The following is a 10,446-nucleotide window of genomic DNA, read 5'->3' as shown; positions in this document are numbered from 1 at the left end:
ATGTTTATATCTCTGACAAAATTCTGTTTAAATAAATAAACAAAGTGAATGGATTTCTTTAGCTTAGCTCAGTTTCCAGGGAAGCTCCTTTTAAACGTTTCCTTTTCTTTTATGTTTTATTCACTTTTAATTGTTTACCCATGCTGTACAATGGAGTCTCTTGGATATAATTTATTCTGTTGAAAGCGAAGCATGCAGTATCTGTGGCCTACATGCAGGGGGAGTTTTTTTGTAAATGTAGATTTTGATGTATTAGGTCACCCGAGAGCGAGAAAAGGGCTCAATATACTGCAATAAATTGTTTTACTTCTCTTTGTTACTGGTCTTGTTTGCATTTGACTTTGTTTTATTTTTTCATGGGTATTGTAAGACCCACTATGTATGTAGTATCAATCGTCAGCTTGTTATTTGTTGTCTGTCTTTTTTTCTTAAGAAGAGATATTGAGTCCATCCAGAAGGCAACAGTATTTTGATTCCCTAGAACTATAATGTATGACCCATTGATAATGATATGGCCCCATGTTTTCAATGATTGCTTTGGCTGGGGTTTAGTAGTCTATTTGATTAATACAGTGTTCTGAACTTTAAACACTTCATCATCTAGTGACAGAGGCAATACTGGCCATTCATTTGTCTGTATGCTGCTTGCCTGCTTCCAGTGTCTTGAAAATTGAACTGGTATAACAGTGTTTTAAGTGAACATATGAAAAGCTCAGGTAGAGAATATACCTTAGAGGTTTGATAGTTAACCAAAGCGTCTAAACATATAGCTAACTAAGTCTTATTTACTTTAATTTCCACAGTGCTTATCTAACGTTTCTAATGTCTGTTATGTTCAGTTAAATTGAAGTTCGCTGCTGTGGATACCACTACAGTGGATAAAATATAACATATTTTATTTTTTTACCTATCTGTTCCTAAACTCCTTCCCATTCTGTGCAGTCTTGAGGAGATGGAGGACATATCTGACTCTGGCAGTGACTTTGAGGTCGAGCTGAAAGCAATGAAGCGGAAAAAACAGACCACTGCACTTGAACACACACACACACACATTAGTCAAGTCAACTAATCACATATAGGTTCAACTGTTGTTCCCTCAGATATCTTACTAATAAACGTTGTCTATAGCAAAACAGAATTCAGTTCAAGTAGTTAATTTTCTAAATGCTGCACCTTAATAGATTTTTTTTATTGAAAGTGTGAATGAGAATATTTATTTTGATTTACTTTTCAGTAAATTATACCTTTTTAATAGTAGATTGCAGCTGGTTGCAGCAGTATTGACAGAGTTTTTTATTTAAGAAAGAAAGACCCATAGTTTGTTCTGTAAACCAAAACATTTTCTTTTTTTTGTGTTTCTTTTTAAGTTGTTGTACCGGAAACCTACCGAACCATGACTTACAAACCGAGGTACGTAATGAACCATGATTTTTGTGAACCGTTACACCCTTACCAGCCACCCAAGAGACCAAGGCGTAAAGCTGCACCCCAGCCTGGCCCCAGCTCCCCAGCCCCCCCGCCCGCCCCAGCCCCCACAGCCCTCCCTGGGGACATCCAGGCGAGGCGACCCCAGGCGGGAGAGGGACGGGGACCAGAACATCAGTGCGGGGGATATGTATGAGGCCATCCGGTCTGGAAAGAGTGCAATGGTGGTGAGAGAGGGAGGGAAGGAGTGAGGGATTGAAGCTGGGGTGGATAGAGAGAGAGAGAGAGAGAGAGAGAGAGAGAGAGAGAGAGAGAGAGAGAGAGAGAGAGGGAGGGAAGGAAGGAGTGAGGGATTGAAGCTGGGGTGGATAGAGAGAGAGAGAGAGAGAGAGAGAGAGAGAGGGGGAGGGAGGGAAGGAGTGAGGGATTGAAGCTGGGGTGGATAGAGAGAGAGAGAGGGAGGGAAGGAGTGAGGGATTGAAGCTGGGGTGGATAGAGAGAGAGAGAGGGATTGAAGCTGGGGTGGGGGTGGAGAGAGAGAGAGAGAGAGAGAGGGAGGGAAGGAAGGAGTGAGGGATTGAAGCTGGGGTGGATAGAGAGAGAGAGAGGGATTGAAGCTGGGGTGGGGGTGGAGAGAGAGAGAGAGGGAGGGAAGGAGTGAGGGATTGAAGCTGGGGTGGATAGAGAGAGAGAGAGGGATTGAAGCTGGGGTGGGGGTGGAGAGAGAGAGAGGGAGGGAAGGAAGGAGTGAGGGATTGAAGCTGGGGTGGATAGAGAGAGAGAGAGAGGGATTGAAGCTGGGGTGGGGGTGGAGAGAGAGAGAGAGGGAGGGAAGGAAGGAGTGAGGGATTGAAGCTGGGGTGGATAGAGAGAGAGAGAGAGAGAGAGAGAGAGAGAGAGAGAGAGAGAGAGAGAGAGAGAGGGGGAGGGAAGGAGTGAGGGATTGAAGCTGGGTTGGGGGGGGTGGAGAGAGAGGGAAGGAGGGAAGGAGGCGATGAGTGATGATGGGGAAACAAGGCCTTTAAAGCCCACAATGGAGGTGATTATCATGCACTGTCAGTAGCTGACTGATCCAACCCTACGTTGTCCCCTTTGATGTAGAGAGGAAGGAACGCTGCCATTGGGTCACACAGTCAATGATTGACAGCCCATGTCCGTCCCACCCATTGTTGTGTTCTGAAGCTCTGTTTCCCCATTTCTGAGGAGGGGGGGAGGGAGTGAAGGACAATGGGCAGAGAATGAACAGAAACTAAGAGTGATGGGCAGTAGAAAAGAGTTTTCCTCTATACAGTAGCACCACAATACAGATGGTATTCAGGCCCTTATTCTAACCCCTCTCTCCAGAAGATGGAAAAGCCTCTGTGGCTCAATGAGCACAATGTGTAGTTCGGCGGGAGATGTGTGTGTGTGTGTGTGTGTGTGTGTGTGGCGGGGGATGACACCTCCGACCTTGAATACCGTTCCCTGATTGGCTGTGTCCTCTATGTCAATCTCCAGACGGTGGTGGACGAGTGGCTGGACAGCTACAAGAAGGACCGGGAGGCGGGACTACTAGAGCTCATCAACTTCATCGTGCGGTGCTGCGGCTGCAAAGGTCAGGGGTCGGCCAGAGTGTCTGAGAGATGGAGAGGCCAGGGGGGTGATTGGGGTCAGAGTTCACAAGATTATCTTTTGACCTGGTCCCAGGAAAGGCATCGATCAGCACTATATATATATATATTTTAAATTTTGCCATTTAGCAGACGCTTTTATCCAAAGCGACTTACAATTACGAATTACAGGGACATTCCCCCTGGAGTAACTGAGGGCTAAGTGCCTTACCCAAGGGCACACTAGTAGTGGTGTGGCTTCAGGCGGGATTTGAACTCACAACCTTCCGATCCCAAGTCCAACTCACTATCCACTAGACCACCACTACAAGCCATTGATTACTAAGCTGGGCTAACAATGCTTAGCCCTAGCATCAGGTAGCCACAGTGGTGTCTGTGTCTGTCGATACCAGTCCACTATAAGGAGGAGTTAACGGGTGGCTGAAGAAAGCCAGGGCCCAGGGTTTTCTTACTGGTAGCAGAGGGGGTTTAAAATATTCAAAATAGATAATAAAAAAAGAAAATAGTTGACATATATTTTAGAGCGTTGTTGAGTAGTGTCTTATGTTCATGTCATCTTGTCCAATACAAGTATGTGATTGAAAAGGAACAGACTGTAGGGAGGTGTCTGTCATCTTAGATCCTCCCTTTCTGCAGGTGTGGTCAGCAGGGCCATGTTTGACAACGATCAGAACGCAGAGATCATCGGCACTCTCACCAAAGAGTTCAACAAGGTGAAAGGGGGGGGGGGGGGGGGGTATTCATCAACGTCGCTAAAGGAAAATCCAGGCTTATTTTTGACAAGTTCTCTACTGTAAATAAACGGCCTCTGGGGAGCGAAGCTTTTCCAAGCTAAAACTCCTAAAAAACTACCTACGCTCAACGATGTCTCAAGACCGTCTAAATGGACTTGCTGAAATAGCAATCGAGCACAAAATAGCTCGCAACTTGGACTGCACCAAACACACACACACACACACACACACACACACACACACACACACACACACACACACAGCAACTTGGACTGCACCAAAACTATTGAGGACTTTGCTGCAGCCAAGGCAAGAAAAGTCTACTTCTAAGCGGGTGAGTGTGAACTTATCTGATATCTCTCCCTCTCTGTCTCTCTGTGTGTGTGTGTGTGTGTGTGTGTGTGTGTGTGTGTGTGTGTGTGTGTGTGTGTGTGCGTGTGTGTGTGTGTGTGTGTGTGTGTGTGTGTGTGTGCGTGTGTGTGTGTGTGTGTGTGTGTGTGTGTGTGTGTGTGCGTGTGTGTGTGTGTGTGTGTGTGTGTGTGTGTGTGTGTGTGTGTGCGCGCGCGCGCATGTGTGTGTGTGTGTGTGGACCCGGGCGCTGTCCCTGGTGCTGGCAGAACACAACTTTTTCTTGCTTGCTTTTCACGTTGGTAACATTAGCCTTGGCCCTGAATCTTTCTTTCGTTCTTTCCCCCTTTCCCATTGTAGGCTTGCAGTGTGTTGTTTAGCCTACAGTGTCATTTCGATCAGTGTGTGTGAGAGAGAGCCAGCTGCGCTGTGGCATGAGAATACATAGGCTATAGACAATTATATGAATATTAATATGATGATTTTAACAGTTGCCTTACTGGTTAAAAATAAATGTAGTCCTATTATCTCATTTCCAAACAGTTGTGTAGGAGCCATGGGGGTTTGTTTGTTGGTTGTGGGTGTGGCAGTGGGTGTGTGCTCGGGTTGGGGGCTACTAGTTGCATGTGTGCCTGGTTGGTTTGTGGCTTGTAATGGTGGGGTGAGCCAGGGGTAAAGGACACACAATTTGTTTACCGCAATTAACACACTAACGGAACGAGACAGACCGCACTGCTTAACATGGCCTAATTAACCTTGCACTCGCTAAATGGTATGGAACAAGCGATGTGATATGGACAATAAATTGGTTTGTAGCAAACGTCGGACTTGGACTCGGTTTTTGTTGTGCGCGTAAATGAATGCACAGTTTACCCTACTTAGCCCACCGCGGCTGTTTTTACGATTGGATCGATAGTCAGCCGCAATAAGTTGTCTTGCTTTGCTATTTAGCATTTGGGGCGCACTGTTTTTGTTTGCCTAGGGCGGCCAATCACCTCACGCCGGCCCTGGCTGTGTGAGCATCTAATTATGTGTAGTTATGTGTTTCTAGCATGTCGATGTTCTATCAGAATGTTTTGATGTTATTAAAATAAAGAAGATGAATGTTTGAAATGGCGCAAAGCGGGGAAAAACAGATACGAGATCTAAAGTCTCGAACGATTATATTTCAAAACAAACTTTAACTCCCCGAGGGCTCATTCATTCATTCATTCATTCAAGGACCTTCGCCTGTACAGGGGTGTGGAAAACGAAGGTTTCTGCCGAATGCTGCTAACACTGGAACCACGTTATGAAATATCAGTTAACAGATATTGGGATGTATCGTTGATTTTCTCTTACAATGTATAGATTATCGGGGGGTAATATTGTACGGTTATCAATACGTCAGTTACCTTGCGATTCCCACCCTTAACTTCATCCCTGTGTGTTGTCAGACACCGTGATTTATAGAGTGCTAGATCCAGACCATACAAACTGCACAGTTTACAAGCTAATGTTAGGTAAATTCGCTAGAACTGGTTCAGAAGAAGAAATCAGTCCATCGTCACTTACATCGTCGTCGTCGATTAACTTTGGTGGTTTGGTTATCCGATAGTGGAGATTCAAGGGAGTTAATAATGTCATCCACATCCATTGTTTGCACAGAGCTACCCCGGTCAAAACGGTAAATTCTAGTATTAAGTGGGCAGTATCCGAGAAGTTCAGAGGGTATTTGTTAGGCGGGTCTTGCACTGTTTTTACAGACAACAACCCACTTACCCACCTAGACACAGCAAAACTTGGAGCAGTAGAGCAACGATGGGCAGGCGAGCTGGCTCCTTTCAACCTTACCTTAAAATATCGCCCGGGGGCTCGTAATGGTAATGCAGATGCCTTGTCTCGCCAGTACAGGGAGGCCAGTGCAGCTGAGGCCTCAGAGGAGGATAATGTCTGCGAGGGAGTGCCCTTTGTAATTCAATCTGACATTTCTGTCCTCCCAGGTTGTTCCAAAGAGAGCCTAGCCATGTTGCAAGCCCAAGACCCAGTTATTGGACCACTGTTGGAGAAAAGCCAGGCCACCTGATTCAAAGGAGAGGGAGAGATTTGGTCGTGCTACCAAGGAGCTTGCACGTCAATGGGGACGCCTAAGGGAGGAAGGGAAAGTGCTGTACCGTCAGTTCAACTCTCCTGATGGTGGTAAGGAGACTTACCAGCTTGTTCTGCCACAGTGTTTACAGAAAGATGTCCTTACTCAGCTACATGATAATCATGGGCATCAGGGGGTGGAACGTACTTTGCAATTAGTGCGTTCCCGGTGCTACTGGCCCAACATGTATAAAGAGGTCGAGAAATGGTGTCAACAGTGTGGGAGATGTGTTTTGGCTAAACTGTACAGCCGACAATCAAACCTTTTATGGGCAGTTTTACATGCTTCTCGGCCACATGAAGTCCTGGCAATAGATTTTACTGTGTTGGAGCCAGCTTCAAATGGAAGAGAAAATGTGTTGGTCTTAACAGACGTGTTTTCCAAGTACACCCAGGCCATTCCCACCAAGGATCAGCGGGCCAGTACCGTAGCTGATGTTTTGGTGAAACACTGGTTTCATTTATTTGGGCCCCCTGAGCGTATCCATTCAGACCAGGGAAGACATTTTGAGAGTAATTTGGTCCGACAGTTATGTAAGGTCTATAAGATTCGCAAGTCTCGTACTTCCCCATACCATCCTCAGGGTAATGGTCAGTGTGAGCGGTTCAACCGTACACTGCATGATTTGCTGCGCACACTGTCCCCAGATCAGAAGAGATATTGGCCACGGCACCTCCCGCAGGTGACCTATGCATACAACACCACAGTGCATCAGTCCACTGGCATGACTCCCTACTTTTTAATGTTTGGCCGAGAGCCCCGGCTGCCTATAGATTTTTTTCTAGGGGGGGAGGTAGAGGAGTCTGAGCAGGGCCAGGAAGACTGGGTGCAAGAGCATCAGGAGTCACTTGAGGAAGCATACAGTCATGTACGACAGCGGTTGGCTGCAAGGAGACAGTGCAGAGACGAGAAACAGGAGGAGCAAGTGAGAGACCCATCCTTAAGTGAGGGAGACCTTGTGTATGTCCGGAACCATGGGGTGAGGGGCCGGAACAAGATCCAGGACGTCTGGCAATCGACCCCTTACCGGGTGGTACAGTGTCCCCCAGAACGCGGTGTTGTCTACTCTATCACTCCAGCAGTCCAGGATGGGCCAATACGGCAAGTCCATCGGACTGAGTTGAGAGGTATGCCTGTGGGTGGGCTGAGGTTGGATACAGGCCACGATACAGGAGAAGAGCAGGGGGACATAGGAGACCATGCTGAAACAGAGTTTAAACTCACAGAAGCGTTGACATTTGAATCTCATAGTGAGGAGTCACTGTCAGAATCTGAGTTTTGCCCAGAGGCTGAGGTGGGTGAAGGAGAAGAGGAGGAGATAGAAACACCAGGGTCCCCAGTGGTAGTTGAAGGCCCCCGAAAGTCTACTAGAATTACTGCAGGCAAACACAGTAATCTTTTTCGACTTCCAAAATCCGTAACACCGGATGTTGATGGATCAGATAATGTATAGTGTTCTTTTCCTCATTTGAGAGTTTTCCCCACTGTATTTTTTAATCAGTACATCGTCGGGGCGCCGATTCATTTGGAGTAGGAGATATGTGGCGGGTGGCGCCAATAGGAAAAGGGGAGGTGCCCAAAGGAAAGCACATAGGGCTCACCTTAGGGGGAACGCCAGAGCGCAGCCGTGTGATCAGGTCGGAGGTGAGGTAGTTGCACACCTTACTCCATGCTGACAGGCAGAGATCAAGAGGTCACCTACTTCCCTGCTGGGTTGAAGGCGGCTGGTAGTCGGTGGTAGGACGCTGCCATCGACGTACCCCAGTGAGCAATAGACGTCTTTTCAACCTCGCGTCTACGCTTGACCATCATATAAACCAGCTATATTACGGCTATATTTTCTACTTATCTTAAATGCATTAAAACCGTTATTAAACCCCTCTAAACTGTCAGAATACGTCCCAGACGTCATGTAGTATGAGATTCATATAGTCTAGCATAGTTATCCTAGCAGAAGTGGTGGTTTAAATTGCGTCTATACGTTGCTGTCCTTTAACCCAGATAAATGCGGTCTGTGTCTAAACCTGTTTTAGTCTAGCAGCACGTTGAGTTTAAATTAATACCCTAAACGCCTGTAGATTGTCAAAATATGTACCAGACCGTCATTTAGTCTGAGATTCCATGTAGTCTAGCATAGTTATTCATGCAGAAGAGGTGGTTTAAATTGCGTCTATACATCGCTGTCCTTTAACCCAGATAAATGCGGTCTGTGTCTAAACCTGTTTTAGTCTAGCAGCACGTTGAGTTTAAATTAATACCCTAAACGCCTGTAGATTGTCAAAATATGTACCAGACCGTCATTTAGTCTGAGATTCCATGTAGTCTATCTAGCATAGTTATTCATGCAGAAGTGGTGGTTTAAATTGCGTCTATACATCGCTGTCCTTTAACCCAGCTAAATGCGGTCTGTGTCTAAACATATTTTCTACTTATTTTAAATGCATTAAAAATGCTTCTGTAAAACAACGATGAGAAAAATAAAGAATGGCATATGGGTGAGATGAACAATGTGTCCATTATGTGGCCTGTGTTTTTTTGCAGTTCAATTAAAATTTGCATTATTACAAAACATTTAAAACACAGTGGACGTGAAAATGGCGGATCATTTGCATTCCGTTCATAACAAAATGATACATTCCACACGATTTATTTGATAGCACATCAGTGATGCAGTGACGTTGAACTACAACAAAGAGGCTGAGAACTACAACGACCGTCTACCTACCCGCGGGCACTCATGGAACTACTACACTGCGCCTGCGCACAGCCAGCAAACGGTCGCGCGCAAGATTTGAATGTTGTTGGCCAGAGATTTTACCGTAATAATATGAATACGTATTTTAATGGAACTATGTAGAAAACTATGTCTAACCTGTCGAGGTCAGAATTGGTTTCATCGTCTGAGAGCAATGTGTCAGTTTCTAGTCGAACTAGTAACAGAAGTTTGCGAGTGGAAGAAAGAAGAAAGAACGAGGCTAAAAATCAAAGTCCAGGGCCATCATTCACTCTCCACCAGCACAGACCAGGACTCCTAGAGGTTCGTGTTCAAATCACATTGTCAACAGTTGTCACAGCATGTCCTACATGTTGTTGTTCTTGTTGTTTTGACACAGATGAAGTCACAAGCAACCCATTGAAGTTGAATACACATGATTCTATGTTTCAGGCTTGTCCCATAGAAGGCTGAGTCAAAAAGTCCAGGGCCATCTTTCACTCTCCACCAGCACAGACCAGAACTCCTAAAGGTTCGTTTTCAAATCACATTGTCAACAGTTGTCACAGCATGTCCTACATGTTGTTGTTCTTGTTGTTTTGACACAGATGAAGTTTAAAGCAACCCATTGAAGTTGAATAGAAATGATTCTATGTTTCAGGCTTGTCCAATAGAAGGCTGAGTCAAAAATCAAAGTCCAGGGCCATCTTTCGCTCTCCACCAGCACAGACCAGAACTCCTAAAGGTTTGTGTTCAAATCACGTTGTCACAGCATGTCTTAGTTATTGTTGATGTTTTGACACAGATGAGGTCTAGAGCGACCCTTAACAGTTGAATACAAATCATTCTATGTTTCAGGCTTGTCCCAGAAACGCCTGACTCCACAGAGGGCACAGAGCTCCAATGGTACTTCCTTTTGATAGTAAGAAGCTTACAGGTCTGTATTAGTGACCTGTATCACTAACATGTTTCATTCTCATTTCAATAGTGGCCCTCTCTGACTCTCCACCAGCACAGACCAGAACTCCTAAAGGTTCGTTTTCAAATCACATTCACTCAACAATGGCGGTAGCTGCCATGCATGGTGCTAGCCTGCTCACTAGAGAGCCGTGCCAAAGAACACTTCGACATGAGGAGAGGAGGAGCCAGGATTGGACCCTGCGATTATTGGGCGACCCCCTGTACAGTCTTGAGTTACAGTTGCACCAGTTGAAGCCAAAAGTGACCCTTCAGAGTTTGAAGAAAATATACTTGCTTGTTTCAGGTACACCCCAGAAAAGCCTGACTCCCCCTAAACGTATGTATTCAAATGCATCTCACGATTATCTGCATGTTTGTGATTTTTTTTTCTCCAAACTGATTTAGCAAACTTGTTCGTATGCTCTCTATCTCAACAGGACCTAAAGACAAATACCCACTCTCAGAAAAAAGTAAGAATTCCAATTGAAGCTAGTAACATTTCATGTTATTTGACTTCAGTCCTGTTAA

General features: G+C 45.5%; 1 pseudogene across 1 annotated transcript in view; it reads left to right on the top strand.

The window, feature by feature from the left end:
• Positions 1 to 10,446, top strand: part of LOC308163482 (cohesin subunit SA-1-like) — a 29,595-nt pseudogene that overhangs the window by 604 nt on the left and 18,545 nt on the right. Inside the window, exons 2-5 of the transcript in view lie at positions 943 to 1,060; positions 1,457 to 1,652; positions 2,923 to 3,019; positions 3,672 to 3,748. The product of the transcript in view is annotated as a cohesin subunit SA-1-like (transcript). The remainder of the gene's footprint in view (positions 1 to 942; positions 1,061 to 1,456; positions 1,653 to 2,922; positions 3,020 to 3,671; positions 3,749 to 10,446) is intronic.

Source organism: Nansenia antarctica, assembly GCF_963989245.1.
Source record: "Nansenia antarctica genome assembly, chromosome: 8".
In the NCBI taxonomy this organism is placed as follows: domain Eukaryota; kingdom Metazoa; phylum Chordata; class Actinopteri; order Argentiniformes; family Microstomatidae; genus Nansenia; species Nansenia antarctica.
This window is presented reverse-complemented; position numbering and strand designations above follow the sequence as displayed.